The sequence below is a fragment of the Thalassophryne amazonica genome, chromosome 9, assembly GCF_902500255.1.
Source record: "Thalassophryne amazonica chromosome 9, fThaAma1.1, whole genome shotgun sequence".
Lineage (NCBI taxonomy): Eukaryota > Metazoa > Chordata > Actinopteri > Batrachoidiformes > Batrachoididae > Thalassophryne > Thalassophryne amazonica.
In genome coordinates, this window is record NC_047111.1 from 99,733,559 (window position 1) to 99,745,580 (window position 12,022).

Sequence of the window (12,022 nt, forward strand, 5' to 3'; positions counted from 1 at the left end):
TCATCACATCACATGATGCTTGAATGTGTGTTGGTATATGTGTCCAATACTGATGCTACATATATCCAAGAAACTGCTTGATAGGACCACAGGTTCCTGCACACTTGGATGCTCTGTGGTCAAGCACTTTTTGTCCATTTACTGGCAGAATACCTCCTCTTGACCAATGGCTTCCCATCTGCCTGATCTGTGGTGACACAATGGTGCACATCATAATGGTGTTAATTGCTTGGTGATGTATGTCATTGTTCATATGTAGAGAGGTATCTCACATGGGGTTGTATGACCTTAATGCATGTCTTAAATCTTAAGCATCACCATAACCCTTGCTGTAGCCTCTCTCTGACCTGTCCAATCAAAGCTGTCTGCCTGGATTGTTTTTTGTTCTGACACCAGCTTCAGATGTGGGTCCCATCTGATACAACCTCCACACTACGGTCCATTCCATTTCCGAACGCATCACTGTGCCTGTGAAGAGGGACACACACACAGCACTCCATGGGCTCTCACAAAGCGTCACACTTTTACGTTACACTTTTGCAGCCAGCCAATATTCAACAGGTGACTGTGTCTTGAAAACAACCGTAAGGTTTGCAGGTCAAAATATCCATATAGACACTGAGGGGATGTATGTTTAAAGAACAAAACGATTATGAGATTTCCAATAACTTGCCTGTTTCTGTTACTGTTGCTTAAAGTGGAAAAGAGATGCTTCTTGCCACACCATTCAAACAAGCCATCTCAGTCCTAAATTGTTTATAGCCGCATCGACATACAATTGCAGGACTTAGCCATATTGAACTAGATTAAAAAAACTAAAATAAATTTTTCACAATCTGACCCCTTGAAGGAAACTATACTATCTATAGCACAACTGACGTATAAAAATAAGAACACTCAAACCTTTTTGTTTGTATGCAGTGCAGACGGACCTGGTCAAATGTAACATGTACAGCTGTGATTGAATTTTTTTTAATGTAAGATATTTTCGTCACATTATTCCCACTTTTTTGAGATTATTCTCTAGTTACCACATTACACCTGCTGCTAAAATATAAATCCACGCACTCGTTGTGGTGGATTTGATTGTTTTCTTCCTCTGTTTCATACGTTCACAAAATCCTGCAGAAATGAAGGATGACACTTTGAAGCTCACCCAATTGCACTCCTGTCCTGCTGCGCTCAAAACAGTAACTGCTCCGCGGCACAAAACGTCGTCAAGCAGCTCATTTCACTAAAGGAACCCTCAGATCATTATCAAAGCACTATTTACTTCTGTGCAGCATTTTAATTAGATTATAGTCTCTATTTAACCCATCATCAGCTCTTTGAAGCTCTGTGTTTTTAGTGTTAAGTCCTCAGATGCGCGGTTGGAAACAAATGATGGTGCCTGTTTTGATTTAATGAGAAACGCTTTCTTTCCAGACTGCGCCACCGCATCCCCCCCATCCCCACAGGTCCCACCTACTTGTTTTTTGCCATTGAAATCCAGTTAATTGAAGAAGTCTTTCACTGCCATACATGAAGGGGCCAAATTAGCATCCCTTTCTGCCCATTGGAAAGCTGAGGCAGACGCTTTGATGTGAGAAGCACACTTTCAGGAGGCGGCGGGCTTCCTGAAAATGAGCTGATGGCCCTGCTATTAGGCCCAAATGCAGATGCATCCATGTGTTGCAAAACACTTAATCTTTTAATTGATCACCTTCTACATGGCCCGTTCTCCTACTTTCTCTGCTAATCAGAATCACATTTTGAAGAGCACATGAAAGACAAAAAGCCAGGGCAAATCCTGTACGAAGCACAAGAGAGGATTGGACGTTATTGTGCGAGATGCAGCTTGCGGAGAAACAATTTAATAAAGGTAAAAATAGCTTTTTAAAACAAGCGTGGCTCACTTTGAGAGGCCGGCATCACTTTGTTATATTGTTTACTGTTGAGCTTCTATCTCCATCTGCTTCTGCAGGCCTTATTTGGTCGAGATGATTAAATGAAACCAGATGGAAAACACATTAATTGATAAATTCATGATCTAAACATGAATAGTACACAAATTATTATTATTTTTTTTATCACACCTGCCTTATTGATGGTGCAGGTGATGCTGGAAATTACACATTCACTGATGATCTCAAAGTGACAAAGGCAAAGCTTTTAGATAAAAGTAAATAAATACAGCATATGGGGGAAAATTGCATCGCAAGGCTTGCTGGCAGTAAATATGCTGTAAAATTCTCATTTAATTTGTTTTTATCCCATAAGTTACATCAGTAATGAAAATGTGTTATAAGCGTATGCTGCAACAATAATCTGCAAGTGCCCATTTTTTGAAAATGTACTATTTTCTGGCTGTCACACCATAACCACATTTAGTCATATTCTCAACATTATAAAAGCACAAATCTGGGCAGATGTTTAAATTATTGTGCATTTGAGTAAAAATGATCAGATAATTTACTTTTAGTAAGGTGATTTAAACACTTGATAAATGTTTTGAACACTATAATGTATACAACTGCAGTTAACCAGCAGAAAAACAAACTGGTGACAGTTTCACATGGAACTGATCACAGTGCGCTGAATGTGAGACGCTCCTGACAGTTCTTTAATGCAGCACTTGAATGCATCAGCGAGGAATGTAATACTATGATTAATAATAATAATATTAACATTAATACAAATGCTGCTGCTACTGCTATATTTGTATAATACTATCTTTAATATCCAGTTACTTCTAAACATGGGAATCCATCTAAATAGTTTAACACATTTATGGTACCAATTAAAATAGTTAAAGGGAAAATACAATTACATTTTTATTGAAAGTGATTAACAATTAAAATGAAAATACATCTATTTTTTTACATTAGGGAATAAAAATGGTGAAACATTAAATCAGAATGTAACGTTTAGTCAAATGTCTAAATGAAACATGTATTGAGTTCCTTCTTACATGCGTTGAACGACCTTGGCCCCGTAATGTCTTTGGGCATGTTGTTGCACAGTTTAGGAGTAAAATTACAAAAAGCTACATCACCAGTTCTGTTCTGATTTTGTGCTGTCAGATTTAACAATGAATCATGGGAACATCTGAGTGACTGAAGGCACAAAAGGTACGAGAGAGTCTGACATGTAGAATGGTCCTGGACCATTTACAGCCTTGTACACAATAAAAGCACTTTAAATCTATTCTGAATTTGATTGGCAACCATTGACGTTGAGTTAAGACAGCAGTGATGTGCTGTCTCATCTTGGTTTTCATTTCAAGTCCTGCACAAGAGTTCTGAATAAGTTGTAGTCTCAGTTGTCTTTTTGGGAAGGGCAGTAAAATGTACGTTAGAATACTTTGACCGAGGGATGAAGGCACGGATGAGCGTTTCATCATCTAGGTGGCTGAGAAAATGATGTACTTCCATGGTATTTGTAAGGCAGAAGAATACTGTTTGGTCACCTTTTAATGCAGGAACTTAAATTTCAATTAATTCCTTCATTTTCTGCTGCTTATTAGGGTCCAGGTTACAGTGGCAGCAAGCCAAGCATACTGGGATAGGGAAGTGTAGGATGAGCTCCAATTTTTCATTTTTACAATTCAAATTACAATAACACAAGTGGTCCATGATTTTTGGCTACTGAATCAATTTAACGTTTGAGTCCAAATAGAGGTTTTTCTGTATTTTCTTCATTAAGCTTCCATATATTGCTAGCCAGGTTATGAGTACGTACAGACTAGTTTTAGGCTCCACAGTTGTATAAATGTGTCGTCAGCATAACTATATGAAAATTAATGTTGAATTTTCTGAGGGCATCTATCATGGGAAGTACGTAGCATGAGAAAAACAAAGGACCTGTTGTGTGGGCCGCCAGAAGAGGAGGTACTGCTGGCCCACCACCAGAGGGCGCCCTGCCTGAAGTGCGGGCTTCAGGTAGGAGAGGGCGCTGCCGCCATGGACACAGCCGGGGGTGACAGCTGTCGCTCATTACCTCTTGACAGCTGTCACCCATCTACTCAACATCATCTCACTCCATAAAGACCAGACGTCATCTCCACCTCGTTGCTGAGATATCATACTTCATAGGAGGTACTACTCTCAGCCTTTTTTTGAGATTTATAAATCTGTGATTGTGAGTGTTTGCAGGAGAACCGGTCGTTTTGGTGGAGGCTGTGCATGACGGCGCTCCTTTTCCTCTGAGACCATTGCAACGTGTTGAGTGAGAGGTGGAGGTGGCATTCCCACCGTTGTTGTTACTGGGTGTACACACACCCACACTTGACTGTCTTTGTTCTTCGCCAGCAGTACCAGATCCGACAGTCGGGGACGGTGATCACCTGGGAATTCGGGACTTGGCGGCTCCAGTATTCACCAGGTTCTGGGGCGGGCGGAAAATCGTGTGGTTCCGGCTCTTCTCAGGACAGACGTCTTCTATCCTCGAGCCTGCCCACACGTCACCTCTGTGTATTGACTGTTATGATATTCTGTGATTGTCTGTATGTTCGTTGTGCACATTCACAACATTAAATTGTTATATTTTGGCTCATCTGTTGACCGTTCATTTGCGCCCCCTGTTGTGGGTCCGTGTCACTACACTTTCCCAACAGGATATCTCGGCCAGCGTCATGGACTCCGAGGGGCGTCACCCAGCTGTTGAACGACCAATGGGAGAGCAGGGAGCGCAGGCGTCTGCAGGAGACGTGATTGGTGAGCTGCAGCACATTCTCACCGCCTTTACGGCTCGGTTGGATCAAAAGACTGAGCAAAACATCCTCCTGAACCGCAGGGTGGAGGCTTTCTCCGCACAGATGGCGGCGAGCGCTCAGGGCGCTGCTGCAGCTCGTCCTCCTGCCGACCCTGTGCAGGATATAAACGTTCCAGTGGTGGTTCAACAACCCCTCCCACCATCCCCTGAAGCATACATAAGCCCTCCTGAGCCGTACGGAGGTTGTGTGGAGACGTGCGCGGACTTTCTTATGCAGTGTTCGCTCGTCTTCGCACAACGTCCCGTCATGTACGCGTCAGACGCTAGTAAAATAGCTTATGTGATTGCTCTGCTTCGGGGTAAAGCACGCGCCTGGGCTACGGCGCTCTGGGAACAGAACTCACGGTTGTTATCAGCATACACTGGTTTGTGGGGGAGTTCAGAACAGTGTTTGATCACCCTAACAGAGGAGAGACCGCTTCAACTGTGCTGCTGTCATGAGACAGGGACGCGAGAGCGCAGGCCGCTTATGCAGTCACTTCCGCATCGCGGCTGCGAGGTCCGGCTGGAATAACGTTGCGCTCCGCGCCGCCTTCGTAAACGGACTGTCGTTGGTTCTGAAGGAGCAGCTGGTAGCTAAGGAGGAACCGCGGGATTTAGATGGGCTTATCGATCTCGTTATACGGTTAGACAATCGATTGGAGGAACGCCGTCGGGAGCGAGGCGAAGGACGTGACCGGATACGCGCCGCCCCTCTCCCTTCCGGGTTCAATAAGGCGCCGCCCTCCCCACGCTCCACAGCCGCAGCGGCTTTGTGGGGCAAACAGCTCCCCCTGCTGACGTTGTTAGGGAAACGCACAGGACCAAAATGGGGAGGCTGATCCGTGGAGAGTGTTTTCTCTGCAGCTCAACTGAGCACACACAGAGAAACTGCCCCAAACGGCCAAAACGACAACAACCGCCCTTAGAGACTGGGCTAAGGAGGGTCAAACCATTCAAGTGAGACACACACAAATTGCCACACGACTCCCATTCACATCCTGAGCGGGGATTTAACCCTTCAAGCCCGAGCACTGGTGGACACGGGGTTAGAAGGGAATCTGCTAGACAGCAGATGGGCAAGGGAGGTAGGGCTCCCTCTGGTGGCGCTTCCTTCGCCATTGCAGGTGCGGGCACTAGATGACACCCTCCTCCCTTTACTCACACACAAGACACAACCAGTAACTCTGGTAGTGTCTGGAAACCATCGGGAGGAGATTGAGTTTTTTGTGACTCCTTCTACCTCCCGCGTGATTTTGGGCATCCCATGGATGTTGAAGCACAATCCCCGGATTGATTGGCCGTCTGGGTGTGGTGGTTCAGTGGAGCGAAACCTGCCATCGGGGGTGTTTAGGATCCTCGGTTCCTCCCGGTTCACAGGCTAAGGAGGAGGTCAAAGTCCCTCCCAATCTGACGGCAGTGCCGGTTGAGTACCACGATCTTGCTGACGTCTTCAGCAAGGATCTGGCACTCACCCTTCCCCCGCACCGTCCGTACGATTGTGCCATTGATTTGGTTCCAGGCGCTGAGTTCCCGTCCAGCAGGCTGTACAACCTCTCACGACCTGAGCGCGAATCAATGGAGACCTACATCCGGGACTCATTAGCTGCTGGGCTGATCCGGAACTCCACCTCCCTGATGGGGGCAGGTTTCTTTTTTGTGGGCAAGAAAGATGGCGGACTTCGTCCATGTATTGATTACAGGGGGCTGAATGAGATTACGGTTCACAACCGATACCCGTTGCCATTGTTAGATTCCGTGTTCACCCCCTGCAATGGAGCCAAAATCTTTACTAAGCTTGGATCTTAGGAATGCGTATCACCTGGTTCAGATCCGGAAGGGAGACGAATGGAAGACGGCATTTAACACCCCGTTAGGTCACTTTGAGTACCTGGTCATGCCTTTCGGCCTCACCAACGCCCCCGCGACGTTCCAAGCCTTGGTTAACGACGTCTTGCGGGACTTCCTGCACCGATTCGTCTTCGTATATCTGGACGATATTCTCATCTTTTCTCCGGATCCTGAGACCCATGTCCAGCATGTACGTCAGGTCCTGCAGCGGTTGTTAGAGAACCGACTGTTTGTGAAGGGTGAGAAGTGCGAGTTTCACCGCGCGTCTTTGTCCTTCCTGGGGTTTATAATCTCCTCCAACTCCGTCGCCCCTGAGGTTGCGGCGGTGAGAGATTGGCCCCAACCAACAAGCCGTAGGAAGCTGCAACAGTTCCTCGGCTTTGCTAATTTCTATAGGAGGTTCATTAAGGGCTACAGTCAGGTAGTTAGCCCCCTGACAGCCCTGAGCTCTCCAAAAGTCCCCTTCACCTGGTCGGATCGGTGCGAAGCCGCGTTCAAGGAGTTGAAACGACGGTTCTCTACTGCGCCAGTTTTGGTGCAGCCCGACCCTAGCCGCCAGTTCATGGTTGAAGTGGACGCCTCTGACTCAGGGATAGGAGCCGTGCTGTCCCAGAGCGGAGAGACCGATAAGGTTCTTCACCCGTGTGCCTACTTTTCCCGCAGGTTGACCCCGGCTGAACGGAACTATGACGTCGGCAATTGAGAACTCCTTGCGGTGAAAGAGGCTCTTGAGGAGTGGAGACACCTGTTGGAGGGAGCGTCTGTGCCATTCACGGTTTTCACTGACCATCGGAACCTGGAGTATATCAGGACCGCCAAGCGGCTGAACCCCAGGCAAGCCCGCTGGTCACTGTTCTTCGGGCTTTTCGACTTCCGGATCACCTATCGCCCCGGGACCAAGAACCAGAGATCGGATGCCTTGTCCCGGGTACACGAAGACGAAGTCAAAACAGTGCTGTCGGATCCACCGGAGCCCATCATTCCGGAGTCCACTATCGTGGCCGTCCTCACCTGGGATGTGGAGAAGACCGTCCGGGAGGCCCTGGCACAGAGCCCGGACCCTGGAACCAGTCCGAAGAACCGTCAGTACGTCCCACCAGAGGCCAGAGCTGCAGTCTTGGACTTCTGTCACGGTTCCAAGCTCTCCTGTCATCCAGGGGTGCGAAGGACCGTGGCAGTTGTCCGGCAGCGCTTCTGGCGGGCGTCTATGGAGGCCGACGTCCGGGAATATATCCAGGCCTGCACCACCTGTGCCAGGGGCAAGGCAGTACATAAGAAGGCCCAAGGGCTCCTCCAGCCGCTGCCGGTGCCTCATCGCCCCTGGTCCCACATCGCCTGGATTTCGTCACGGGCCTCCCGGCCGTCCCAGGGCAACACCACCATCTTCACGATAGTGGACCGATTCTCCAAGGCGGCCCACTTCGTGGCCCTCCCGAAGCTCCCAACAGCCCAGGAGACAGCGGACCTCCTGGTCCACCTCGTCGTCCGTCCTGCATGGGTACCTCCGACATTGTCTCTGATCGTGGTCCCCAGTTCTCCTTCACACGTCTGGAGGAGCTTCTGCAGGAACTGGGGGCCACCGTGAGCCCTCTCGTCCGGTACCATCCACAGACGAACGGACAGGCAGAGCGGGCCAACCAGGACTTGGAACAGACACTCCGCTGCGTCACATCCGCGCACCCGACGGCCTGGAGTAACCATCGGCCTGGATCGAGTATGCGCATACAGCCAGGTGTCTCTGCCACCGGCCTCTCCCCATTTGAGGTGTGTTTGGGGTATCAGCCCCCGTTGTTTCCGTGGTGGAGGGAGAGGTCGGTGTTGCCCTCGGTCCCAGGCCCACCTGCGGAAGTGCCGTCGGGTGTGGCGCTCCGCCCGTTCTGCTGTTGAAGGCCCGGACGAGGGCGAAGTACCCAAGCAGACCGCCGGCAATCCCCGGCCCCTGCTTACCAGCCCGGGCAGGAGGTGTGGCTTTCCACGAAGGACATCCCCCTCCAGGTGGACTCCCCAAAACTTCAGGACAGGTACATTGGCCCCTTCAGGATCCTCAAAGTCCTCAGTCCTGCCGCAGTGAAGCTCCAACTCCCGGCTTCACTGCGGATCCATCCGGTTTTCCACGTGTCCCGCATCAAACCTCACCACACCTCACCCCTCTGTGCTCCCGGACCGGCGCCGCCTCCTGCTCGGATCATCGACGGGGAGCCGGCTTGGACGGTGCGCCGGCTCCTGGACGTCCGTTGGATGGGTCGGGGGTTCCAGTACTTGGTGGACTGGGAGGGGTATGGACCCGAAGAACGCTCCTGGGTGAAGAGGAGCTTCATCCTGGATCCAGCCCTCCTGGCCGACTTCTACCGCCGACACCCCGACAAACCTGGTTGGGCGCCAGGAGGCGCCCGTTGAGGGGGGGGTCCTGTTGTGTGGGCCGCCAGAAGAGGAGGTACTGCTGGCCCACCACCAGAGGGCGCCCTGCCTGAAGTGCGGGCTTCAGGCATGAGAGGGCGCTGCCGCCATGGACACAGCCGGGGGTGACAGCTGTCACTCATTACCTCTTGACAGCTGTCACCCATCTACTCAACATCATCTCACTCCATAAAGACCAGACGTCATCTCCACCTCGTTGCCGAGATATCATACTTCATAGAGGTACTACTCTCAGCCTTTTTTGAGATTTAATAAATCTGTGATTGTGAGTGTTTGCAGGAGAACCGGTCGTTTTGTGGAGGCTGTGCATGACGGCGCTCCTTTTCCTCTGAGACCACTGCAACGTGTTGAGTGAGAGGTGGAGGTGGCATTCCCACCGTTGTTGTTACTGGGTGTACACACACCCACACTTGACTGTCTTTGTTCTTCGCCAGCAGTACCAGATCCGACAGTCGGGGACGGTGATCACCTGGGAATTCGGACTTGGCGGGCTCCAGTATTCACCAGGTTCTGGGGCTGGCGGAAATCGTGTGGTTCCGGCTCTTCTCAGGACAGACGTCTTCTATCCTCGAGCCTGCCCACACGTCACCTCTGTGTATTGACTGTTATGATATTCTGTGATTGTCTGTATGTTCGTTGTGCACATTCACAACATTAAATTGTTATATTTTGGCTCATCTATTGACCGTTCATTTGCACCCCCTGTTGTGGGTCCGTGTCACTACACTTTCCCAACAGGACCAAGACAGTGTCCTTGTAGCACACCATATGAAATTGCTCTTTGTAATAAAAGACAGACCAAATTTAACACCTCATTCTAAAAGCCTACCCACTTTTCAAGATGATCTGCTGGAACACTGTGATCAACAGTGTCAAATACAGCACTGACACCTTTTTTGCGTCAGTTTTAAATCACAGAATGTTTTATTGAGTGATGTTTCTGTGCTTTTTTTTTTTTGAAAGCTCGATTTGAATTTTTCCAAATTTTGTTTTACTTTAGGAAGTTGATTTTTTAAAGGCCAGCTTTGAAAGTGTCTAGCTAATAAATGGAAGATTCCATAGGGGTTTGTAGTTACATATCACCTCCATGTCTAGATTAGATTTCTTTAATAGTAAGTTTAATGTTTTTATTATTACCAGGGCTTGACCTGAGACACTTAAATATAATCTTAACAGCTCTACTTGGGACTGGGTCAAGCTATATGTCACGGATCTGCTGTCATTCATTATTCTGGTGGAATTCAGTGGCAGAGATGAACATAAACTGACTTTTACTTGGCTGCCTGTCACAGGTCTGATGACGGGAATGATTTCCATCTGCAACGGAACCAGTATATAATCTTATAGCTTTAATGTTGTGGTTAAAGAACTGTACAAATAAATTTTTCTGGGAAGGTTTGACACTTGACATCAGAAGGATCATGTACAAATCATCGTCCAGAATGAAATCGGTTCTGTTGTTTTCACTTATTCCATATAAATGTTCTTCTCGTTTAGCATGTACAGCCTTCTTATAAGTAGTTATATTCTCTATAAATATTTCAATGGACCAGCTGAGTCTTTGTTCATTTATTTTCCACTGCTCTTTATTTTTAGGCAAAGAACAGAGTCCTCCAGGGTGATGAGTTGACATGCATTCTTTATTTAAAGTATTTAAAACTTGACTGAGACCACATTATCAAAACACACCGTGCATCGGTAAAGTATTCACAGCGCTTCACTTTTTGCACATTTTGTTATGTTGCAGCATTATTCCAAAATGGAGTCAGTTCATTTTTTTTCATAAAAATTTTGTTCACAGCACCCCATAATGATAACATGAAAAAAAGTTTTTTGTTTGTTTGTTTTTTGTTTTTTGCAAATTTATTCAAAATTTTAAAAAAGAAATCATATGTACATAAGTGTTCACACCTTTTGCTCAATACCTTGTTGATGCACCTTTGGCAGCAATTACAGCCTCAAGTCTTTTTGAATATGATGCCACAAGCTTGGTGCATCTATCTTTGGGCAGTTTTGCCCTTTGCTCTTTGCAGAACCTATCAAGCTCCATCAAGCTGGATGGGGAGCGTCGGTGTGCAGTCATTTTCAGATCTCTCCAGAGATGTTCAATTGGATTCATGTCTGGGCTCTGCCTGAGCCACTCAAGGACATTCACAGAGTTGTTCTGAAGCCACTCCTTTGTTTTCTTGGCTGTGTACCTATGTCTCTGTAAATTGCTGCATTCATCTTTCCCTCAATCCTGATTAGTCTCCCAGTTCCTGTCTCTGAAAAACATCCTTGCAGCATGATGCTGCCACCACCATGCTTTACTGTAGGGATGGTACCTGGTTTCCTCCAAAGAAGACGTCTGGCATTCACACCAAAGAATTCAATCTTTGTCGCATCAGACCAGAGAATTTTGTTTCAAATAGTCAAGTTCCAGGCGGTCTGCTATGTTCCTTTAACTAAGGAGTAGTTTCCCTTTGGCCACTCCACAGGCCTGATTGGTGGATTGCTGCAGAGATGGTTGTCCTTCTGGAAGGTTCTCATCTCTCCACTGAAGAATGCTGGAGCTCTGACAGAGTGTTCATCGAGTTCTTGGTCACCTTCCTGACTAAAGCCCTACTCCCCCGATCACACAGTTTAGGTTCCCAGCCAGCTCTAGGATCCAAACTTCTTCCATTTACAGATGATGGAGGCCACTGTGTTCATTGGAACCTTCAAAACAGCAGAAATGTTTCTGTACCCTTTCCCAGATTTGTGCCTTGAGACAATCCTGTCTGAGGTCTACAGACAATTTCTTTGACTTCATGTTTGGTTTGTGCTCTGACATGCACTGTCAACTGTGGGACCTTATATGTAGACAGGGGTATACCTTTCCAAATCATGTCCAATCAACTGAATTTACTCCAGGTGGACTCCAATTAAGCTGTAGAAACATCTCAAGGATGATCAGTGGAAACAGGAGGTACCTGAGCTAAATTTTAAGCTTCATTACAAAGGCTGTGAATACCTATGTACATGTGATTTCTTTGTTTTTTTG

General features: G+C 47.6%; 1 long non-coding RNA gene across 1 annotated transcript; it reads right to left on the reverse strand.

The window, feature by feature from the left end:
- Positions 1 to 3,646: 3,646 nt before the first annotated feature.
- On the reverse strand, positions 3,647 to 10,094 carry LOC117516621. The gene is made up of 2 exons (XR_004562491.1): positions 9,742 to 10,094; positions 3,647 to 3,842 (listed from the first exon to the last, which is right to left on the reverse strand). It is a non-coding gene; the product is annotated as an uncharacterized LOC117516621 (long non-coding RNA).
- Between the last annotated feature and the right edge of the window lie 1,928 nt (positions 10,095 to 12,022).